The sequence below is a fragment of the Thamnophis sirtalis genome, unplaced genomic scaffold, assembly GCF_051295495.1.
Source record: "Thamnophis sirtalis isolate CommonGarterSnake01/CBP01778 unplaced genomic scaffold, rThaSir2_p1.2 scaffold_7, whole genome shotgun sequence".
Taxonomy (NCBI): Eukaryota; Metazoa; Chordata; class Lepidosauria; order Squamata; family Natricidae; genus Thamnophis; species Thamnophis sirtalis.
Genome location: NW_028261387.1, coordinates 78,021,043 through 78,044,708, shown reverse-complemented (window position 1 = coordinate 78,044,708; position 23,666 = coordinate 78,021,043). Strand labels below are relative to the sequence as shown.

General features: G+C 40.7%; 1 pseudogene; it reads right to left on the bottom strand.

The window, feature by feature from the left end:
* Window positions 1-2,794: 2,794 nt before the first annotated feature.
* Window positions 2,795-3,223, bottom strand: LOC106542820 (small ribosomal subunit protein eS12 pseudogene; annotated as a pseudogene).
* Window positions 3,224-23,666: the final 20,443 nt, after the last annotated feature.

Below are 23,666 nucleotides of genomic sequence, written 5' to 3'. Positions count from 1 at the left end.
GCTGGCATTTCCCCCTGGCATGTCGCTCTCCGCTTGGCAATGCCAACCAGTTGGAAGTGGGAGGTTTTTTTGGGAGGGGGGTTTGGGAGGCAGAGAAGGGTGCCTCAAAAAGAAAAGCAGAGGTTGAATCATGCCATGGCTGGCGAGGGCCCAATTCTTTGTTAGCGGACGTTCATGAAACAACTTGGGGGGAGGGAACACCCGCAGCGGACGGGGATGGAGGAGGTGGGCAGCAAGGCGGGGGAGCGCAGCAGCGGCGGGGATGTTCTCCCCGCTGCTTCTGACAGACCTCTTGCGTTTATGGCGGACATAAATGCGAGATGCCTGGCCTGTTGGACACAGCGGTGAGAATGTCCCTGCCACTGCCGTGCTCCGCTGCCTCACCCCCCCCCTGCCTCCTCCGACCCCACCGCTGTGTCCGACAGGCCAAGCGTCTTGTGGTTATGGCGGACATAAACGCAAGACGCCTGGCCTGTCGGACACAGTGGCAAGAACATCCCTACTGCTGCCGCACTCCGCCGCCTCACCCCCCGCCTCCTCCAACCCCACCGCTGTGTCCGACAGGCCAGGCGTCTTGCAGTTATGGCGGGCATAAATGCGAGATGCCTGGCCTGTCAGACACAGCGGCGAGAACATCCCTGCCCGTGCCACACTCCACCGCCTCGCCCCCCGCTTCCTCCAACCCCACAGCTGTGAAGAAAGAAACACACACACACACAAATTCCTCACAATAAAAAATTACAAATTAAATTACAATAATTTTGAATTCCCCTCTCTCCCTCCGTCCGATCCACATACCTTTTCTAGCCGTGGATTTCAACTCTCCTCTTGTCCACCCGCTATGATGAAAATGTAAAAAATTAAATAAAAAGGCAACTTAGGCACGATTTGCTGTTGCCAGATCAGGAGGCAGAGAACCACGTGCCTCCTTTGCATAAGGAATTTTTCACCTTTTAACCCTTGCTTAACTCTGAGCAAACTTAGAAGAAGACAATGATGAAAATAGTTACCAGGAAAACCGGAGGGGATTGTCCAGGTAGTTGACAGAAATCTAAAATAACTTGGAGTCCCCCAAAATATATCATGGATCAAAGAAAATGTTAGCTAGATGTGTGCCTAACTATACTGGATTAACATAACTCAGTACTTAACATTCTTTTTTGTTTCGAAAGACAGCTGGAGAAGAGCTCTGCATAACTTACTGATGTATATAACTGCTCATCTCCCAGCTAAACAAGCAACCTCAATGCGGTTGCAAAGTCTCCTCTGGGATAAAATAAAACAACAACTCCTTCCAACAGGGCTTGGCCTCTGTTGACCTTGTGGACAGAAATTTTTGGTTTTCAAGGCAATATTGTGGGATGTGGTTTGCCACTATTTCCTCCTGTAGTATCTCTTTTCTAGAGGGTCTCTCACAGGGGTGGGATTCAAAAATTTCAGCAACAGGTTCTCTGCCCAATTGCTGAGTGGGCGTGGCCATAGTAGGTGTGGCCTAGTCAGCCTCCTGCACCATGGGGGGAGCGGGTTTCACCTTCGCCAGGCTCCAGGGAGGGCGAAAACTGCCTCCCAAGATCACCCATCTGGTTTAGAATTGTATCCATAGGCCAAAATTCATGAGGCCACCAAATGTCACAAGATTTCAGATCATGAAATTTTGTATAGAAATTGCACAGTCTCACAATACCTCAAGCAAAGGACCATGAAATTCTGTATGAATTTTCAACATTCTCAAATAAAATCTTGCAAAACAACAACTAAAACCCTGCAAGTTTTGAGTTATGAGACACGTTGGGTGATTGGATGGTGAATGTGAAAGGGTTGGAGCTAACTTCTGGAGAAGATAAACAGCAGGAAGAAATATAAGACAAAATCACTAGTCTTTCCCAATGCAATTGCCAAGCCAGTAGGAGAAAATAGCCACAAAATCATGTCAGCAGGTTGAGTCTGATTGCAATGTTGCACCCTCCATCTTGCCCTTTTGAAACAGACATGGACATCTCTGGATGGGTAATATGAAACGTGGTTAATGATGTAGCCTACATAGTTGCTGTAACATTGATAGAATCCAGGAAAAAAAGTTAAACTAGGATGCAGGAAATAGGAATTAGAGATAGTTTGCTCTTGTTAAACTTCCTGAAATTAAAGCTTTACCCGGTCTTAAGTGGATCAGTTAATGAGAGTTGGGGATAAAATGGAGAAAAATTTGGCAGCAAGAGAAAAATTAATTCAGAAATCTATAAAAGCCCTGGGCTGGGGTATGATAATGGGGAATTTTCCCCTCTGTTGTTGGAAAAATAATTTTTTAAACACCAGGAGAAAGGAGAAAGAGCTAAAGGCTTTTCTGCTTGCAGTACAGTACTTTTGCCCAGCTGAGATGCCTGTTGTCTACAGCTAACAAGAGGAGAAGGCAGCCTGGGCTGTGGAATGACTTTGCAGCTTATGGCTTGAGAGAGCCAGTCAGGTTTCACTAGAAAATAAAATGCCCAGCAGTTGAAAGCATAGAGATGCTGAAAGAAATAGACAGGAGGTGTAGCCCCCAAAGAAGATGGGCAGGAAGAGTTAGAAGGATTCCCTGAAGCTATGTAAAGAGGAATGGAGTGAATGCATTTGTCAAGGAAAGGAGAAGGGTAGGATGGTTTAAGGAAGTATTGGGGCTGAATTGGGGCTGAACGGTGAACGTGGAAACAGTATACTTCGTCCCATATTTGAGTAGACCAGGTTGCCTTGGTAGACTGGTGTCACCAGAAAAAACGTTTAAGGGAGCAGGTTCTATGCTTCTTCTTTTTTCTTTTTTTTATTGTCAGCTCAAATGTATTTTATCTGTTCATTTCTTGCACCTGAAGTATTCTTCAATGACATCTTTGGCCTGAGATTCTTTGCCATAATCTTTAACAACCACACAACTGCAACCCACAACTTTCCGAGGTTTTCCTTCTCTGACAATCTTGCAGAGACCTACCCACTCACCAAGCTTCTTGTTATCACCAACCTTTATCAGATTGATTTGATGTTCAGCACAAAGAGTTTCAATCAGCTTTACATGCATAGGTTCATCACAATTGGATACAAAAACGCAAAGATGGGCTTGATGTTCGTCCAAGGCTTTGGCAGCTTCACGAATTCCACGAACTAATCCATCGTGGATAAGTGCCGTTTTCAGCATTTCTTAAAGGGCGGTGTTGACATCCATTATGCCTCCAGCAGTTATGCTTTCCTCTGTCATGGTTAGTGGTAAATGCTCCCACCCGGAGTTCCTTAAAAATTCCATGAGTCGCCAATGAAACACATGTGCTTCTGAAACACTTGTATGCCTTTAAGGAGATTGCTCAGTCTATGGTGTAAGGGAGAGGAGATCCTGGGAGCTTCACCGGTTGAATCCAGAGTAGTTTCAGGGGTGGAATTCTACCAGTTCAGCCGGTTCTAGTGAAGCGGTAGCTCCGACGATCAACTGGAAGCGAACCGGTTCACCCCGACGATCAGATGAGCCCACACGCTATTTAACTACCTTTATATTCTCAGCTGATTCGTGTGGCAGAGCAGATCGTGGCGGCAATCAGCTGTGTTACTCCTCCGGAAGTGAAGATTTCTTCAAACTGCACACACACACACACACACACACACACACACAAATCGCACAATCACCAAACCGGTTGTTAAACCGGGACAATCCCAGCACTGATTATGTTGCCTTTCTAAGTGGTTTCCCCAATGATTAAAGATGTAAAAAATTCAAAACTGGATTTTTTAAAAAAAATTGGATACTCCAAAACAGAGAAAAATGGCATTTCAGAGCTCCCCATGCTGACGGAGGATTTGATGATAGGTTTGTTTAAAATAAGAAAGGGATTTTACTTGGGAAATCCCTGGATCAATTAAGTTTTAAAGTCTGGATCAGCCCCTGTGTTAGAACAGGGACTGTGTTCTCTCCGCATGAGTGGATAAAATATAGCTGTTTAATCACAAGAATCACTCTGATTTGAGGTTGAAGCTCTCAGCATGGATTCCAATACGCACCCTGTTTCCTTAACTGTAGACAGATGAGAAGCGCTCAAAGATAGCATTTAAAAATCAGGATTTTCACTCTTTTTGCAGGAGGCAACATACTTTTTCCACCCAACAAATTGAAATTTCAGTCTATACTTTTAAGTTTCGGGTTTAGTGTCCAGTCTTACTTATTACTGAACACAGTCAATTCACAATCCATTTGATCTGCAATGAAACCCCAATGAAATCTGATGGGTTGCATCTCCACTGCTTTTGCCTACTGCAGATTTTAGACACTTGTGTCCTACTTGCCTTGTACAGCCAAGATCTTCATCTTGCAAACAGCACTTTCCTATCATCTCCACTCAGACAAAAGCTGAGAATATACTGGATGATATATGGACCATAGGAAAGCCATAGAGCCCCTTGTGCTAATTGATGACCATAGGCATGTTCATTCTGACTCACCTGATTAAAATCTCAACCCACCATTTTCTTTAATACCAAGGATACATCTCAGGAATGTTCCTGACCTTGTATGGATCCATAGGCACATTTAGAGAATTAAAGTGGTGGGTAGCACCAAACCAATGCTTTGGAAGTCAGTTAATCCATCAAGAAGACAGGTAATGAGAGATTTTTGTCAGGATTCACTCCTGACATAATTTTAAATTGTGACATGGGACATTCCCATAAGTTTTGTAAAAAAAAATTAAAATTTTAATAGCTTTGAGATACATGAATCATAACACTTTTATGACAGGCATCAGATTGAGAAAGGTTGTTTTTTTTAGTAAGGAGTAATACTTTTCTCAAGGAATAGATAATTTTTATTTCCTGTGTGAGACATATCCTCTTCCTTAGATGACAAATTTTATTATCCCATTTCATTGCAACTCTCATTAACTTCTGCATATATTTCAAACTAGCTTGGCATTACTACTGGTCTTAAAACATATGCGATACAAAGCATGAAAAGACTAATAGAAACAAATTTTATAATGTTCATTACATGATTTTACAGTGCTACAATTATCCTAATCGATATTTTAATCACAGCATTATCATTTTGCTTTAGGCTAGGGTAGACTTGCATAAAGGTAATTTGCAGCATGAGATATATTAATGGTGAATCAAATTTAATGTTAGAATATGATGGCAAGACTTTCAATAACTTATCTTTCCAAATACATTTTGATCTTCAATATAGTTTGAATGCAATGTGTTGCTATCCAGAGATTCACCTGCTTCATAAGACCAACTGTAGACTTCATCATGGAATGTGTTTCACCAGGAGACCATAAAATTTTTCCTGCCGAATCTGAAGGAAATTTTGAATTGTAAACAATCAGTTCATTCATACTTTCACTTTTGTACCATAATAAACATTTGGAAAAACCAAGGAAAATAAGAACTAGTCAATAGGTCCTGCACCAAACAAAGTTCAAAGCAATGATGACTAAGGAGAAATTACAAATTTGAGCATATAATGTGAGTGGATGATGGATTAAAGCAGGGGTGTCAAACTGGCGGTCCACAGACTGGATGTGTCATACACAGTCTACGCCAGTGGTGGGTTTCAAAATTTTTTACCACTGGTTTTCTGTGGGCATGGCATGGCTTGGTGGTTGTGGCAGGAGAAGGATACTGCAAAATTCCCATTCCCTCCCCACGCCAGGGGGAAGGATACTGTAAAATTTCTTCCCTTCCCACCTCACTGCAGGGCAAGGATACTGTAAAATCTCCATTTCCACACCACTCAAGGCAAGGATACTGTAAAATTCCCATTCTCTCCCCACCCCACTAACCTGCTTTCCAGGTCTGTTCTCCTGTGCAGGGCAACAGAAGAAGACCCAGCCAATGGGCTGGGACTCAGGACGCAGCAAATAGATAGGGGTGGAGCCAGCCAGAGGTGGTATTCACCGGTCCTCTGAATTATTAAAAATTTCCGCTACCGGTTTGCCAGAACCAGTCAAAACTGGCTGAATACCACCTCCAGGTTGCACCCTTCCCAGCTCCATGAAGGGGAAAAAATGTCACGATATGTCACATGTCAGTAATATGACACAGCGAGTTTGACACCTATAGATTGAAGTAACACTAAAAAAAATTCATTGGGGAAGGCAGGGGGTAAGGTAAACACGCAGGATGAAAGAAATAACTGGAATATTTTTGGAACAACTATGAATTAGTGGGTATAAGTCAACCATCATCTATGCAGTCATCAGGAATCAAACTTGGCTTAATGAGTAACTAATTACTTAAATGTGTTTGTTGTAAAAGAACAAAAGTCAATAATAACCCAATCACTCAACTGTCTAGAATGTGACACGTAATGCTGTTCTCCCTTTAAAATGTCTTGCAATCACACCTTGACAGTGTTCTATCAATTTAGCAAAGATGGATCTGAGTGTGGGTGCTATATGTGCGCGCACCTTTGAGTCATTGTTGACAACTGGCAATTGCCTGGATTAGTCCCTGCTGTTTACTTGGCAAGATTCTCAAAAAAAAAAAGTTCATCTTTGGCCTCTTGCAAGAGCTGAGAAACCATCTACAGGCTCCAGGTTCTGAAAAACTGAAGAAGCTTTTTGGATGAGAAGCGAAACGTCTTCCAGGAAAAACATAGAAAGTCCAACTGCATCTCGAAAAAGCACCTTTGGAAGAACCATGACCTGGATGACTGAGAATCTCCACAGGCATTTCTTGCCTGAGACAGGACTAGAACTCACTGTCTCCTGGTGTCTTGTCTAGTCTAGTTTTAATCTCTGCACCAAACTGGTTGTATGTATGTGTGTGTATGTGTATGTGTATGTGTATGTGTATGTGTATGTGTATGTGTATGTGTATGTGTATGTGTATGTGTATGTGTATTGTGTATGTGTATGTGTATGTGTGTGTATGTATGTTATGTTATGTTATGTATGTATGTATGTATGTATGTATGTATGTATGTATGTATGTATGTATCAGTGGTGGGATTCAGCCAGCTCGCACCTATTCAGGAGAACCGGTTGGTAACTTTCTAAGTAGTTCAGAGAAGCGATTGTTGGAAGAAATCTCCTTTTGTTTTTTTCCACTTTTCAGGGCTAATCCTGTAAGGAAGGCAGGAAGGAAACATTCTGGTGTTGTTTCTAGCCTAATCTTTATTGACCTGCTTACAGAAACTGCCTCTCCGGTTAACCCTTATTACATTGTAACAGCTAAGGCGAAGCTGATCTGAGTGACCTTGAGTTGGCCACGCCCACCCAGCCACATAACCACCGAGCCCCACCTACTCAGATGGTCATTAGGGCAGAGAACCGGTTGTTAAATTATTTGAATCCCACCACTGGTATATATGTATGTAGAGAGAGGGGGGAGGGAGGGAGGGAGGGAGGGAGGGAGGGAGGGAGGGAGGGAGGGAGAGGGAGGTGTGTGTGTGTGTTTGTGTGTAAAAATACTATTTAAAACATTTTTATATTGAAAAGGCAAGAAAAAATTGCAGATAGAAATATTTGAATGTTAAGTTTAAAAAAGGTTTACTGTATGAAATTGGAAAGCTTCAGCCATCCTTCCCCACCCCCAATAATCAACAAAACAGATAACAAAATCTCATTCCTCAGGTTTATTGCAAAAAAAAAATGTGTTAGGTTAATTTTATGTTATCAGCAAGTACATTAAGGCAGCTCTGCCTTGACTTATCGATAGTAAGAGTCAAGATTGTATTTCTACAGGGCTTTATTACCTCTTCGTTTTGCCTGACATACCACACTTCTATTTTTTTATGAGTTGTGAAAACATCCTCTACTACAACAACAACAATAACCGGTGGATGGCTATTGGGTGCGGTCCCTATGGTTATGGGATTGCCAGTCTTCAGATCGGTAGTGGCTTAGCCACTGTGAACCAACCCAGGGACCTACCATCACCAATGATGAGAAGAAATCAACAAAATTCCATACTAGATCGGTCATCGCCCGAGTCAACAAGGACCAGGTCAGATGCTATGGCTCCAGGATATCTGTCAAAAAATGGGCTACAGGGCTCGGTTGCTACTGCTGGGGAACCAGGGCGTGCAACTCTAAAGTGACCAAGACAAAGAAGGTACTTGGTTGATATCTAGGATGCTGGCAGCAACCCATATCAACCATTAGCACCAGACAATGATATTTGTGATGCGTTTTTGAATGTTCAGTTGACTGAGTTTCATGTTTAATTAATAAAGTAGATGATGATGATGATGATGATGATGATGATGATGATGATGATGATGATTGGTTCATTGACATTGCAATATGTGGTGATGTGCGAATTGAAGATAAGCAGCAAGAAAAAATCACAAAGTACCGCGACTTGCAAATTGAAGTTGAACGCCTGTGGAAAAAGAAATTGTGTGTTGTCCTGATTGTAATTGGAGCCCTTGGAGCAATACCTGACTTGGAACTGGTTAAGATGAGGAGTACTGAAAAAAGAAACAGAAGGCTTTATTTTGGCAGCTCAAGAACAAGCTTTAGCCACAAATTACATGAAGGTAAAAATTCAGCATGTTACCACCAATAGCAAATGTCGTCTCTGTAATGAGAGACAGTCGACCATTTGATCAGTGGATGCAGCAAAATTTCACAAACTGACTACCTACAACACCATGACCAAGTTGCTAAGATCATTCACTGGAAATTGTGCCAGAAGTTTGGATTTGAGTACAGCAAAAACCACTGGAAATATCAGGTTGAGAAGGTTCTAGAATGAAAAAGTCAAGATCTTGTGGGATTTCAGAATTCAGGCTGACAGGCACTTGACCTACAAACCATCTGACATAACAATAGTTGAAAAGAAAAAAGTTTGGTTCATTGACATTGCAATACCTGGTGATGCACGAATTGAAGATAAGCAACAAGAAAAAATCACAAAGTATCGGGACTTGCAAATTGAAGTTGAGCAAATGTAGGAAAAGAAATCAAGTGTTGTCCCGATTGTAATTGGAACCCTTGGAGCAATACCTAAAGGGCTACCTCGCTATTTGGAAATTCTAAATTTATCAGACTTGTACATTGTGACTCTACAAAAAACCACCCTACATGGAACAACTTATATCCTCCGATGTTACCTTAACAGTTCCTAGGTCCTTGGTTAGGACTTGAGCTGTTGAGCTACCAACCAGTCCCAAAGGCTGTGAATCTCACCAAAGATTAACCACATATAATAATAATAGTTTGAATGATTATATGTTTGAATGATTATGTGAACCAAAGTACAGAAAAATTGCTGCAGGCTGTGAAAAAGGAGAACAGCATAAAAACAACAGAAACAAAGGCAGAATATAAGGAAAAACAGCTGGATGACATATTAAATAGATGGAAAACCAAAGCTCTGCACGGACAGCACTTGAAAAACATTGAAGGAAAAGGTGATGAGAACTTGACATGGACATGGCTTAAGATGGGAACTATCAAGAAAGAAAACGGAAGGTTTAATACTGGCTGCTCAAGAACAAGCACTACAAACTAATGCCATGAAAGTGAAGATACAAAAATCCACTGACAACCCAAACTGCCAATTTTGCAAAAAACAAAGTCGAAACTGTTTCACATTTAATATGTGAATGCAGCAAAATTGCACAAACTGATTACAAAGCTAGACACGACCAAGTTGCTAAATTAATCCACTGGTCATTATGTAAAAAATATGATTTACCTGTATCCATAAAGGGGAAAAAGTTATCGAAAATGAGAAGGTGAAGATCTTGTGGGACTTTCGAATACAAACGGATCGTCATTTGGAGCACAACACGCCAGATATCACGGCTGTAGAGGGCCGAAGTGTACAGTTTATTGATATCGCTGCTCCTGGAGAAAAAGAACTAGAAAAAATCATGAAATATTGCAACCTGGCCATCGAAACTACACAGCTATGGATGAAGCATGTAACAGTGATACCCATTGTCATTGGGGCACTTGGCACCATGTCCAAGAATTTTATAAGATACATCAACAAATTGCAGCTTCCTGCAATAACACCAGCGGAACTGCAAAAAACTGCGCTACTTGGAACATCTTATATTTTAAGAAGGTACTTGGTTGATACCTACTGTAGGACGCTGGCAGCAAACCGTATCAACCATTAGCACCAGTCACTGGTATTTGTAATACATTTTTTGAATGTTCCGTTGGCTGAGTTTCATGTTTAATGAATAAAGTATATAATAATAGCTTTATTATAAATGTATTGTAAGTGCTAGGCAACTGACATATTTATGATGGTTGCAGTGTCTTGGGGACATGTGATCACCTTTTGAGACCTTCTTAAAAGCAAAGTCAGTGGGGAAGCCAGATCCACTTAACAACTAGGTTACTAACTTAACAACTGCAGTGATTCAATTAACAATTGTGGCAAGAAAGGTCATAAAAGGGGGCAAAATTCACTTAACAACTGTTTCACTTAGCAACGGGAATTCTGGTTAGTTGAGAATTGCCATACATGCAACTGCTTTTCTTAATAGTTGCATATTCTTTGGGTTGCTTACAATCAATAATAAAATTTTTTTAATCAAAAGCATTTTAATCCTTCATCTATTAATGAACATAATTGCTAATTTATTCATGATAGCAGTTGAAAAGAGTTAGAAGACTGCTGATATATCTTTAGAGAAAGAGAGCTGTACCTGGAATATTGTTGTTGTGAAAAGACTTGTAAATCTGGTTCAAGAAGTAAGACAAGAATGTGAAATATTACTGGGGGGAAATTGTACTGGGACAACAACCTTGGTCCTTATATTTAGTTGACATTTTTATGACTTAAACAACTGCAAGGTTTTCTAAGTTTTATAGTGATGTCATTATGACCAAAATAACTGCCTTGAATTCAGCCCTATATTGACCTGATGATTAATGAAGCATCTAGGTATGTGAGAGTCAGTCATAAAAATCATTTTTTTAAATGAATATTTAATTTTAATTATATTTAAGTTCCCTCCCATGGGAGGAAACAGGATTCCCAAGTTTGGTCAAAAGTATTTAGCAAGTAAGTTTTTCCCATGGACACAATCAAAGACTATCTCTAGAGCAATGTAACTTCAGGAGTAAGTTTTTAAATGCTTCAAATAAGTAAACTAAATTAAATAAGTTGAAAGTAATTAACTGATTAAAAGACAATGCCTCCTACTTTTTTCTGGATTTTAGTGATTTTAGCTACATAGACCCACTGCTGTTAATTCCTTCTAGGGATTACACATTAACATAGACATGTTTCCTTCTAGTGTTAGAGGATTTAATATTCTTTTTACACACAAAAAGGGATTATTTTCTATTATTATTATCTATTTTAGATAATCTATTATTATTTATTATTACTATTATTATTATCTATTATTAAAGGGAAAAAATACGGTGGTACCTTGGTACTCATCATTAATTGGAGGGATGATGAGTACCAAAAAGAATGAGTACCAAACACATTTTTCCTATAAGGGATAATTTAGACAGCCGACACCAACAAGTTCTAGCTTGTGTGTTTACCAAATAAATGATACGTATTTGGACAAAATTTCGTATCAAGGTGCATTGAGTACCAAATTCGATGAGTTTCAAAGCATTTGAGTACCAAAGTACTACTGTATTCTACATAAGCTGACTTGAGCTGCTGGAGAAAAGGGGTGGGGATATAAATCAAACAAATAAAATTTACTATTATGCTTTATATATATTTTAATATACACTAAATTAGACATTCAAGACTATAGAAAGCATGGAGTAAGGAATCAAGTATCCATTGAAGGCTGGCTGATTGATAAAAGTATAAAACTTTTCCTTTTCCCACCAGTTAGTTAGAACTAAAGAAACTTCTTGGTGAGAAGTGAAACATTTTCAAGATACATCATGAAAGTCCAGTTGTGGTTTGGAGAAAAACACATTTTGTCTGTCTTTCTTCTCATGAAATGGCACACTGATGTTTCCTACAAAATCTTGGGATTGATTAGCCTTGCCCTTCATTCTTAGCCAAAAAGAAGTTTTTGTATCTCCAATTAATCTAATCAACCAGATCTGCTATTGAAATACATGTAGTCCTTGACTTATAACCATTCATTTAATAACTGAAGTTACAACAGTGCTGAAAAAAGTAACTCATACATAATCAGTGTTTCCATGGTCACATGAACAAAATTTGGGAAACTTGGTCTGTATTAAGGATGGTTGCAGTGTCCTGGGGTCATTTGTGATATTTCTAGCCAGTTTCTGACAGGCAAAGTCAATGTTTAATAACTATGACATCATCATGTTTTAATGACCCGATAATACCTTGCGGGCAGGGTTGGGTTCCAGCAGTCACTACTATTTTGCTCATGGCCACGCTGTGCGCGCTTGATGAATGCTGTGTAGTACAATAAAACTGCTCCGTGCATGTGCATAAACCCAAAAAAAAAGATCACAGCGTCTATGGCGCCACCTGGAGAACCAGTTCAGAGACATGGCAGGCCTGGGTCTCTGCCAGTTCCAGTGACCCAGGCCGCCAAAACACTACCAGTTCAGCTGAACCGGGCCAAACCATTAGGAACCCACCACTGCTTGCAGGATGGAGTCTGGGCAACAGAATAGAGCTAGAAGTGTGTTTAGTGGCCAGATGCCCTTCCTGTTGCCAATGCAGAGTTTTGTTCAGTACATATATTCTCATTGTGCTCAGAGAGAAATAGTTGCCTTTACCTAGGATCGAACTCACAGCCTCCTGATTGTGAGGCAAGAGCACCACCTCTAGGCCACCACACCACCACAAATGTTTAATAAGTATGTGATTTGTTTCATTTGTTTAAAGCAAAAAAAAGTTGTAAAATTATCTGTAACTGACCACCACCTTGCTTAGCAATGAATATTCTGGGTCCCAAATGTGTTTCTATGTCAAGGACTACCAGCTGGGTCTCTTAGGGATCAGCCCTAGATAACCACCCATATATATCAATTCATGGCTCATAGTAGAGGCCCTGTCATCCAGTGATGGGTTTCAAAAATTTTTAGAACCTCTTCTGTAGGTGTGGCCTGCTTTGTGGGAGTAGCTTGTCGGGCCATGTGACTGAGTGGGAATGGCTTGGCAGTCATGTGACTGGGTGGGCAGGGCCAACTTGTAAAATGTGGTGAACTCACTTAACAACGCTCTTGCTTAGCAACCAAAATTTTGGCTCAGAAATTTGAAGCACGCAAGTCTTAAAGCTGTCAAGTTACAAGACCCTTGCACCCCTAACCCTTTAGAAAAAAAACCCAGGGGTATTCAAACTTGACAGCCTTAAGACTTGTGGACTTCAACTCCCAGAATTCCTCTTCATCTTGATGATGTGCGGACAGGTGGGGGGAGAGAGCTGGCAGGAACCCACCCCTGCTGTCATCCCAACACTCACTAGTGTCTGGTTGGTGGGGGTCATCCTCCATCTTTCAATTGACAGGGCCACCTAAATTCTCTGCCTTTATAAATCTTTTGCTCTCTAAAGGAAACTAGAGACACACAGATCTAAGTAATGTATGATTGCCGTTTCATTCAATCTAATGCATGAATGAATTTACACAAGTCTTGGTACTGTTAAAGAATTTACAAGGTTACTTCCTTGTCATAGTATTTAATTAATGGCAAGACAGGTTTTTAAGAAACCTGGTTTTAATGCCCTCTGGGTTTTATTATGCCAGGAAAATTGCAAAAAAAGAAAAAGAAAAAAGGAGCAAACATATTCCTTGAGTCATACCATAAAACTTCTTGAAGTTGTTTTCTTTCTTTGTCCCCTGGGGCATATGCTGTTCATTTTACGTCCATCCTTTGCATTTTAATCAAATGTAAAAACAAGGAGTCCCCATCTTAAAAAAAATAATCACCAAATATTTTTTCATCCCATACTGCACGTTTTATAAAAAATATATGGCACAAGAATAATTATACCTAAAGGCAAAGAGAAATTGAAAAAATGATTTTTTTTACCACCGATTATATCATATTTTATAGGAAGATTGCAAAAAGTAAACAGACTAGAAAAATACAGACGATAAACAATGAAACAAACAGCTTCTTAGAGATCCCCAGAGAGATGGACCCCTTCAAAAATCAGAAAGCATACAGAACTTCTGAGTTAGGTCTACAACCTTTGGAAGCTTCTGACTAGCTTATACAGGCTCATAATTAATCACACTTGCTTTTCAATAGTTTCATCTCCCTGGATTTTACCAAGGAAGGCAAGTTTATTTTACCTTGGAATGCTTTGCCCTTCTGCCAAGAATATACCATATTTTTTGGAGTATAAGACACACCAGAGTATAAGATGCACCAAGGTTTGGAAGAAGCAATTTTTTAAGAAAAGGTTTTGCACTCCGCAGCCTTCCCAAAAACGGCCTGTTTTTCATGAAAACAGGCCAGGTTTTTTTTTTTTTTCAAAAAAAGACATGAATAGCCTGTAGGAGGCTTATAGAGTGCTCCTGGGTAGTGGGCCCCTGCAAAAATGAGCAAAAAATGGTCTGTTTTTTGTGAAAATAGACCCATTCTTTGTCAAAAAAATTCCATGCATATCCTTTAGGAGGCTTATATGAAAGGCCCATTTTTTGCTCATTTCTGCCCTCCCCAGCCCCCAGGAGCACTCTGAAAAGCTCCTAAAGGCTGCACAGCCATTTTGGTGCAGGGGATGGGGTTTCGGGAGGCCAAAAATGCTGTATTCAGTATATAAGAACCGTTACTGCACCTATAAAATCACACATTCTGTGTACCACGCATATGAAGGATTTAGTTTCTCCTCGTTGATCTTCCAGTAACCGTGACCTTTATTCTGATAGAACTCTTTACTGAACTTTTCTCAGCATCAGAGGAAATACACAAAAACATTTTAAGAACTTCAGAGAAGCATTAATCAGTAATGCATTATGAAGAGTGATGGATAATTTCAGTGTGATAATACTGAGAGTTTTAAATCATGTAACCTCTTGCTGTCTAATGATGGTATTAATTTTGAGTACAGGACAAAGCTGAAAGCTGATAAATGCCTTCTAATATATATATATATATATATATATATATATAAATATATATATATATATATATATATATATATATATATATATATATATATATATATATATATTAGAGAGAGAGAGAGAGAGAGAGAGAGAGGGAGGGAGGGAGGGAGGGAGAGAGAGAGAGAGAGAGAGAGAGAGAGAGAGAGAGAGAGAGAGAGAGAGAGAGAGAGAGAGAGAGAGAGAGAGAGAGCGCTATTTAAAAAGTTCAAAAGAATCTTAGTAAATGTAAAAATACTTTATTGGCTCCCTCAAAAATCAAGTCTTAATTCCTGCTTGATTTGAGAAAAAATGTATCCTCTTTTTCTGTGCCATAGAACATCTGAAGAATGCAGGAGTTGGATATGTCTAGTTTAATGAAAAGAAGGACTAGGGGCAGTGGTGGGTTTCAAAATTTTTTAGAACCTCTTCGGTAGATGTGGTCTGCTTTGTGGGACTGGCTTGCCGGCCATGTGACCGGGTGGGAGTGGCTTACCAGCCATGTGACTGGGTGGGCGTGGCCAACTTGTAAAATGTTGTGAAACTCACTCAACAACGCTCTTGCTTAGCAACCAAAATGTTGGCTCAGAAACTGTGGCATTTGAAGCATGCAAGTCTTACAGCTGTCAAGTTACAAGACCCTTGCACCACTAACCTTTTAGAAAAAAAACCCCAGGGGTGTTCAAACTTGACAGCTTTAAGACTTGTGGACTTCAACTCCCAGAATTCCTTCTCCAGTCATGTTGGCTCAGGAACTCTGGCATTGAAGCGTGCAAGTCTTAAAGCTGTCAAGTTACAAGACGCTTGCACCCCTAACCCTTTAAAGAAAAAAAAACCCAGGGGTGTTCAAATTTGTCAGCTTTAAGACTTGTGGACTTCAACTCCCAGAATTCCTCCTCTCGCTCTTCATCTTGATGATGTGTGGACAGGCAGGGGGAGGGAGCTGGAACCGGTTCTAAACGGCACTGTAGATTTGTGGAACCTCTTCTATAGAAGAGGTTAGAACTGGCAGGAACCCACTCCTCACTGGGGGCACCTGATAGCAGTGTTCCAATATCTCAGGGGCTGCCACAAAGAAGGAGGAGTCAAACTATTCTCCAAAGTACCTGAGGATAGAACAAGAAGCAATGCGTGGAAATTAATCAAGGAGAGAAGCCACCTAGAACTAAGGACAAATTTCCTGACTGTTAGAACAATTAATCAGTGGAACAACCTGCCTCCAGAAGTTGCAAATGCTCCAACACTGGAAGTTTTGGGGAAGAGATTGGATAACCATTTGCCTGAAGAGGTGTAGGGTTTCCTGCGTAGGCAAGGGGTTGGACTAGAAGACCTCTAAGTTCCCTTCCAACTCTGTTATTCTATTCTATTCTATTCTGATGCCAATGCAAATTGACCAGTCTGAAAGGGAACTTTGGAACTATTTTTCCCATAATGCACCATGAGAAGCTCTTGTACCTGAGAGGAGATGAGAGGGGAATGGATGAGTTGAATCTGATCCTGAAACCCTTTAGCTTGTGCTGACAATAGTGTTGAACCCTGGTTTCATATCCAATCTGCTGCCTTAAAATCTTTTCAGCAGCTTGTGTGGGCTCTTCTACAATTTATCTTTCCATTTGTCTCTCTATGCAGCATCTGGAACCAACTCTTATACTGCACAATGCCATATAGCAAGCAGTGTTAAAATGCATTGATTTTCTGTCAGCACCAATGCATTAGGTCCCTGATAAAATGTTCCAAGTGTAGCAATTCATTGGTCTCATAAATCAAATTCAACAAGAGATTTTTTTTACAGTTTTTACAAATGAAAACTTCCATCAATTTAATTAGACGTAACTATTTCCACATATAGCAGAAAGAAAGAGGCTGCTGCACATTGTCCTACTCATAAATTCTTAACGCAATTTCTTTAAAATTACTTGTAGTGAGGAGGACGTGTTTTTCTGAAAGTTACGTTTTGGTCCAAGGTTTAGGTTTCATGTTAAGAATGTGCATAATATAAATGAATTTCAGAGCAATAAAATACAGCAAAAACATTATAACTATATATAACTAAATACCATATAAAATTAGATATGGGTATATATTTATGTAAGGGATGCGGTGGCTCAGTGGCTAAGATACTGAGCTTGTTGATCAGAAAGGTCGGCAGTTCGGTGGTTCAAATCCCTAGTGCTGCATAACGGAGTGAGCTCCCTTTACTTGTCCCAGCTTCTGCCAACCTAGCAGTTTGAAAGCACGTAAAAAATGCAAGTAGAAAAATAGGGACCACCTTTAGTGGGAATGTAACAGTATTCCGTGCGCCTTCGGCATTTAGTTATGCTGGCCATATGAGACCACGGAGACATCTTCAGACAGTGCTGGCTCTTTGTCTTAGAAACGGAGATGTGCACTGCCCCCTAGAGTTGGGAACAACTAGCACATATGTGCAAGGGAAACCTTTACCGTTACCATATATCTGTATGTGTGTGCAATTCAGAGCAATGAAGTAGAACAAAAGTGCTATAAGTACACAAACACACACCAACACAAACACACAACATAAAATAAACAAGCTGAAGCTCCTTTTATGTATTCCTTAATTTGATATTCATCAATGTCAAATATAAGCATAGTGTAATATAATTATATCGCATTTATAATGTAAATCTAAGAAATATTTATTTCTACATTAGTTTATTCACAGGGCACATAGAGCACACCACTAAGGCAGTGGTGGGTTTCAAAAATTGTTCGAACCTACTCTGTGGGTGTGGCCTCCTTTGTGGGAGTGGCTTGCCACACATGTGACCGGATATGAAATTATGAATTAGTACTTAGGTTGGTCCAAGTAGCTATTCAGAAACTCTGGCATTGAAGCATGCAAGTCTTAAAGCCTTCAAGTTACAAGATCCTTGCACCCCTAACCCTTTAGCAGTGGTGGGTTTCAAAAATTTTTGGAACCTCTTCTGTAGGGTCCACTGGTGGGACCTCTTCTAACCGGTCCGGTAGATTTGACGAACCGGTTCTACCGAATAGGTGCGAACTGGTAGGAACCCACCTCTGTACTAAGGGCAAACTCTTACCTCAGTGTAAGTTGGGATAAAAACATAGTAACAGCAATTATCTACTATTTAGTTCAAGAAGAAGTCAAGGAATTTAATATTACGCTGTTGGAAAGTATCCTGATGTGATCCTTTATGCCACTTTTTCCATGTGAAAATTCTGATTGGTTTGAAAGCAGTTTGAGACCGCAGTGCTTGATATATTTCCAGTTAAGATGTAGCATAGCTGAAAGTACTGCAAAGACAAAGTGTATGTCTATTTGAGAATCAGTTTGCTTCAGAGCTCTCCTCCCAGCTGTTGAGCTTCAGGTCCTTTAATGCAGTGTTTTTCAACCACTGTGCCGCGGCACACTAGTGTGCCATGACATAGTGTAAGGTGTGCCGTGGGAAAAACACCCGCTGGGTGTTTTCAGCGGAGCTCTTCAAAACAAAACTTGTTGAATTCCGCAGGTTTTGAGGCCATTCACTTCCAAAAAAACCCACTGCTTCCCCCAATAAGCCCGCCATTTCGGGAGCGCTGCAGATTGGTCTGCTTGACAACCCCAGCCGGGGATTCCGGGATCGCGTTCGCGGCACCACGCAAATGCCCGCTGACTTGCACCTGGCTCCTCCGGGCTTATTTCCCGGCAGAGAAATCAGGACAAGGAGATTGAACGCAAAGCAAGAGGAACGAAGCCAGCACCCCCGCTTTCCTAGCAATGTCTCCTCCTCCTCCCCGTTCCCGTCACCCTCCCGCAGGCAGATTTTGGCCCAGACAAGCCGACGGGGCTCTTCTCATCCCAGGAAGGGAGGAAGGGGCAAGGTTCAAGGCAAACTCGGGAAGGGGGAAATCGCAAAGCTGGAACGGGAGACCTTCCACGATGAACACGAGCCCAAAGGGGCAACTCCGCGCACGAGCCTCGCCCTGAACCCTGAAAGGCAGAAGACCGCAAGACTCCCATGCGCTCCCCCACCTCCAGCAAAAGCAGCGCAGACGCTGCTCTCTTCCCTGCGCTGCCTCGGAAAGGGAGCCCAAGCCCCGCCGCCCCAAGCGCAGTTTCTCCCGCGATCACCCACCTCTGCCGCCTCTTCCCTGCGGCGCCTCGGGGAGCAGCTTTGCTCCCCCCCACCCCCGTCAAATTCACTGGACTCGCTCCTGTAGGATGGCTCCGAAGCTAAAGCACAGGCTATACTCATGCAAAACAGTTCCAAGATTTTGAATGCCCTCAATTGGTCCTCTCCCAATACTGTTCCTATACTTCAATGATGCTGTTGTTAGCTTTCAGTTTTGGAATAATGAGTGAGGAACTAGGTAATACCTACCTCATACCCTTGGATGGATGCTAGCATTCTAGGAAGTATAATCTCAAGAGAGTGGATTTTAAATTGATAAATTGATTTATACTTCACAAAAGACAATTGCAAATTGAGATAATTGTAAATTGAGAAGATATAGTCAATATAGGCACAGAGTTAAATATTTTAAACATTTTCTAATGGTGGTGTGCCTCGTGATTTTTTTCGTGAAAAAAGTGTGCCTTTGCACAAAAAAGGTTGAAAAACACTGCTTTAATGGAAATGTGAGCTTGAGGGTTTGGCAGCTACCCCTCACTAGAGGAAGGAAGAGGTGCTAAACTGATAAGAATTTGGTCCATATCCCTCTTTTTTTCCCCTCCTCCTGCTTTTTACACTACAGAAACTTGCTTGTGAAATTCAGTATTACTTGGTTTACTGTTGTAATTTTTTCCCCTTTTTTCCCTTTTGGATACAAGTAGGATGGGGGATTTATTATCACAAGGACCACAAATACTTTTTGGAGGGCTCTGATTTTCACTCCATTTAGCCTATCGAGTTGGTAGGGAAGACAATTAAGGATTGCCCTACATGGCTTCAGAAGATTAAGTTTATAAAAACAAGAGAAGCGGATAAGTGAAGACCATAGCAGAAATATTTTTTCTGTTGCATAAAACATTGATGTTTACCCTTGTGAGAAGTTAGCACTCACCCCTCTCCTAGAAAAATGAAATATTTTAGGAAATGTTAAAAGAGCAGAATATTTCCCATAAAAGGGAGGCAGAAACTCAGACACCCCCCCCCTCACCTTTGTCAATGGGCCATTAAGGCCTGAGCCACAAAGATCTACCTCCTTCAGGCAGAGCCATAGTAGGAATTGCCCAAAGACCACATGGCACCTGGGAAGATTATATCATCCAGCAAGGCTCAACCAAGCCTGAGACTACCTACAGCCTAAGACAGCCTAGAGAGTTGCTCCTGCATGGCCCCATGGGAGTCTGACAACCAATCAGAATACAAGCTCAACTTCAAAAGCCCAGCGAGGGTATAAAACCAAGGCACTGTCAGCATCTCTTCCCATTTCCCCCAGGACCTCAAACATGTGGTCCTGTCCATCATCAATAAACCTTCTTTCCAAGCAATTTCCATGAATCCAGTGTCTTTTCCCCCACTTGGAACTCAACCCAGAAGGACATTTCTTCCAATACCCTAAAGGAAGCAACAAATTAGCCTGAAGAATCCCAAGAATATTAAGATGATTTACAAATTCAAATATAAATACAATAGCAGAGTTGGAAGAGATCTTGGAGGTCTTCTAGTCCAACCCCCTGCCTAGGCAGAAAACCCTATACCGTTTCAGACAAATGGCTATCCAACATCTTCTTAAAAACTTTCAGTGTTGGGGCATTCACAACGTCTGGAGGCAAGCTGTTCCACTGATTAATTGTTCTAACTGTCAGGAAATTTCTCCTCGGATCTAAGTAGCTTCTCTCCTTGATTAGTTTCCACCCATTGCTTCTTGTCCTGTCCTCAGGTGCCTTGGAGAATAGTTTGACTCCTTCTTCTTTGTGGCAACCCCTGAGATATTGGAACACTGCTACCATTTAAATTTCAATCTTTGATGGATTTCTGTGCACAGTGATGAGAATAAATTCTTTAACACGGTCCTTCTTAAAGGTAACTCTGAAATGAAAAATACAGGGGTTTTTTTTAAAGAAAAAAGATGGAAGCAGGAAGTGGCAGACCATTTCTAAACAAAGCAAAAGCAATTTATCTGGGTTTTGGGTTTTTGGTTTTTTTTGCTAAAAATGTTTCCCTACTCCTTTCTCCTTAATACTCCAAAGCAGATCAGCAAGCAGCAATAAATGAACATTTCAACATGTCTAAGCTTGCCCTTTGTGCTAAGGGTTTATGGGGAATTACAGCCAAGAAAATTATTTTCTTTTGGTGTAGATGTAAGGTTGAAAGACGTTTTGTGCTAATAAATAATTAAACTACTAAATTGTGCTTTACAGTGAAACTTTGGATTTATTTGCTGGTATTATCAAAATGTTCCTTTGCAATACATTTTTTTTACATCTGTCTGATAAAACAAGGAAAAACGTGATGCCTTTTATGAATAAAGCACCTCTTGTGGATCAAGGAAAAATTATAAGTATTGATAAGAATAATAAAAAGAAAATTTGACATATCTTGGTCGGAGGAAGCAAAATGTATGCATTTGTTCCAGGCGAGTATGCTGGTGGAATGCCTACAATGTTATAAGTCTTTCTTTTTACCATTCAGATAATTTACATTTTGCTTTATGTTGTTACTGCATTGCACTTTCATTCACACTACATTTAGTAATAAAAGAAAATGGTTTCATAAATGAAACTTGCATTCTGATTCAGTTTGTTGCCAGTTTGAATGACTACTTTAAAAAAGCTGCTTTGCAGTATAATTCATTTTTCATAAAATGTCTTGGGGAAAATAATCTGTATATGTTCTGGTTTCTTGCTGCTTGTAAATATTTATTTCCTCGCAATTTAAGTGAGAGAGGCATGTAATATAAGCTGTGTTAGGAGGAGAAGATTAATTTCTTAACAGCAGGAAAAACACAAGAAGAACAGAACGAAAGAAAAAATGCATGAAAAAATAGCCAAAATAAGATTTCTATCGACAGCCTTCAAGATAGCAATGCATCTTTATGAATTTTCAAGAATGTCATGTTTTTTCCTCTGACTGTTTTCAAATAGATCTGGAGATTATTGTGAAGAAACACAAAAAGGCAAGTATAGGAAAATATCTCCATGTAAGCATTTTACAAACTGCAGTTTGCATAATAGTGCAAAATGACTTTTCACTTGCTTTAGAAGTGAATTGAGTTTTCTGAAAATCAGTCAACCAGATTACTGGCAATCAGGACCCAGCTTCTTCTGTCATAAAAGTGAGGTTTTTGGCAAGTAGGAAACATAAACCATTAAGGAGGAGGAAATCAGGATCTGGTTTAATGGAAAGTTCCTAACCACACCATTAATTGATTATTAATGTCTAGCAATGTCCTATGATTTGATGCCCATATAACTCTTAAGCTAGTAATTATTTGCTATTGAACATAGAGCATATAAACCTCAGTTGACTCGATTCACACAACATGCTAAACTATAAATCTTATCAGTCCTAACGTACCAAGATGACATCTGGAGTTACTTTGGAATAGCTCTTTTCTGTTGTTCACCTATAAACAGAATATTAGCAAACAAAGCAACTATCTGCATAACTGTATATTCTGTTAGGAAGTGGCCATCTTAGCTTTCTTTCTCCCTGCCAAATTTTCCAAGCTTTGTTGTCTCTCTTGCTCTCTGGGAAAAAGTTGCTCTCTCCATTCTGTTACAACCTTGGTTTATAAGTGCCAGTGGTTAGATTCACTCAAAATTCTGAGCAAAAATCAAATTGAATTGTGTTGAGGGCTCCCGTGATATGTGATGCTACAGATACACACATCTTTTCTCCTAAGTGGGCTATGGAGATTGATTATAAGTAAAGAGAGAAAGAAATGGAATCAAGATGCCTATGTCTCCTTTATCTCACATTCTGAAAATAGCCAAGTGGATGAACTTCCAGATTTCTTTTTATATGAAACAAAATGTTAATTATGTAATGGTATTTTATAACTGAAATCTCCACTAGTTTTTTTGGGGGGGGAGATAGAGGGAGGGAGGGAGGGAGAGAGGGAGGGAGGGAGGGAGGGAGGGAGAGGGAGAGAGAGAGAGAGAGAGAGAGAGAGAGAGAGAGAGAGAGAGAGAGAGAGAGAGAGAGAGAGAGAGAGAGAGAGAGAGAGAGAGAGAGAGAGAGAGAGAGAGAGAGAGAGAGTGAGTTGTGGCCTGCCAGAGTCGGACAATGACGAGGTTGGGGAGGAAGATGGGCCAGTCCTGGAGGCTGGGGAAGGCTCGGACAAGGGCTCTGCATTAGAGGCAGAGATGGAGCCAAGGCCATCTGGCAGTTCTCAGTTGCCTATGGAGCTAGACAGCAGTGAGGCAGAGAAACAGCTGGAGCCTGTTCCCAGGATGTGCATGCACAGGGCTGCCAGAAGAAAAGAACAGCTAAGAAATCAGAGTCGACTTGGGGGTAAAGCCACAGGTGGATGGTGAATGGACCCTCCCTAGAGGAGTGAAAGAGGAGTTGGTTTTTGTAGGAAACAATTCATTCATTCGTTTCAGGAGTGTGAAGATCTGTCTGTGAATCTCAGAGACTCTGTGCCAAGTTTTTCCTTGCACAGCACTGCATTTGGAAATATTTACAGGGCAGCTTTCCAAGCTAGATAAGGTCTGTGGTCATAACTTCACCTTTGAAAGATTGTTTACCAGGTCTTTGCTGAATGGGAATGAGCAGCTTTTTG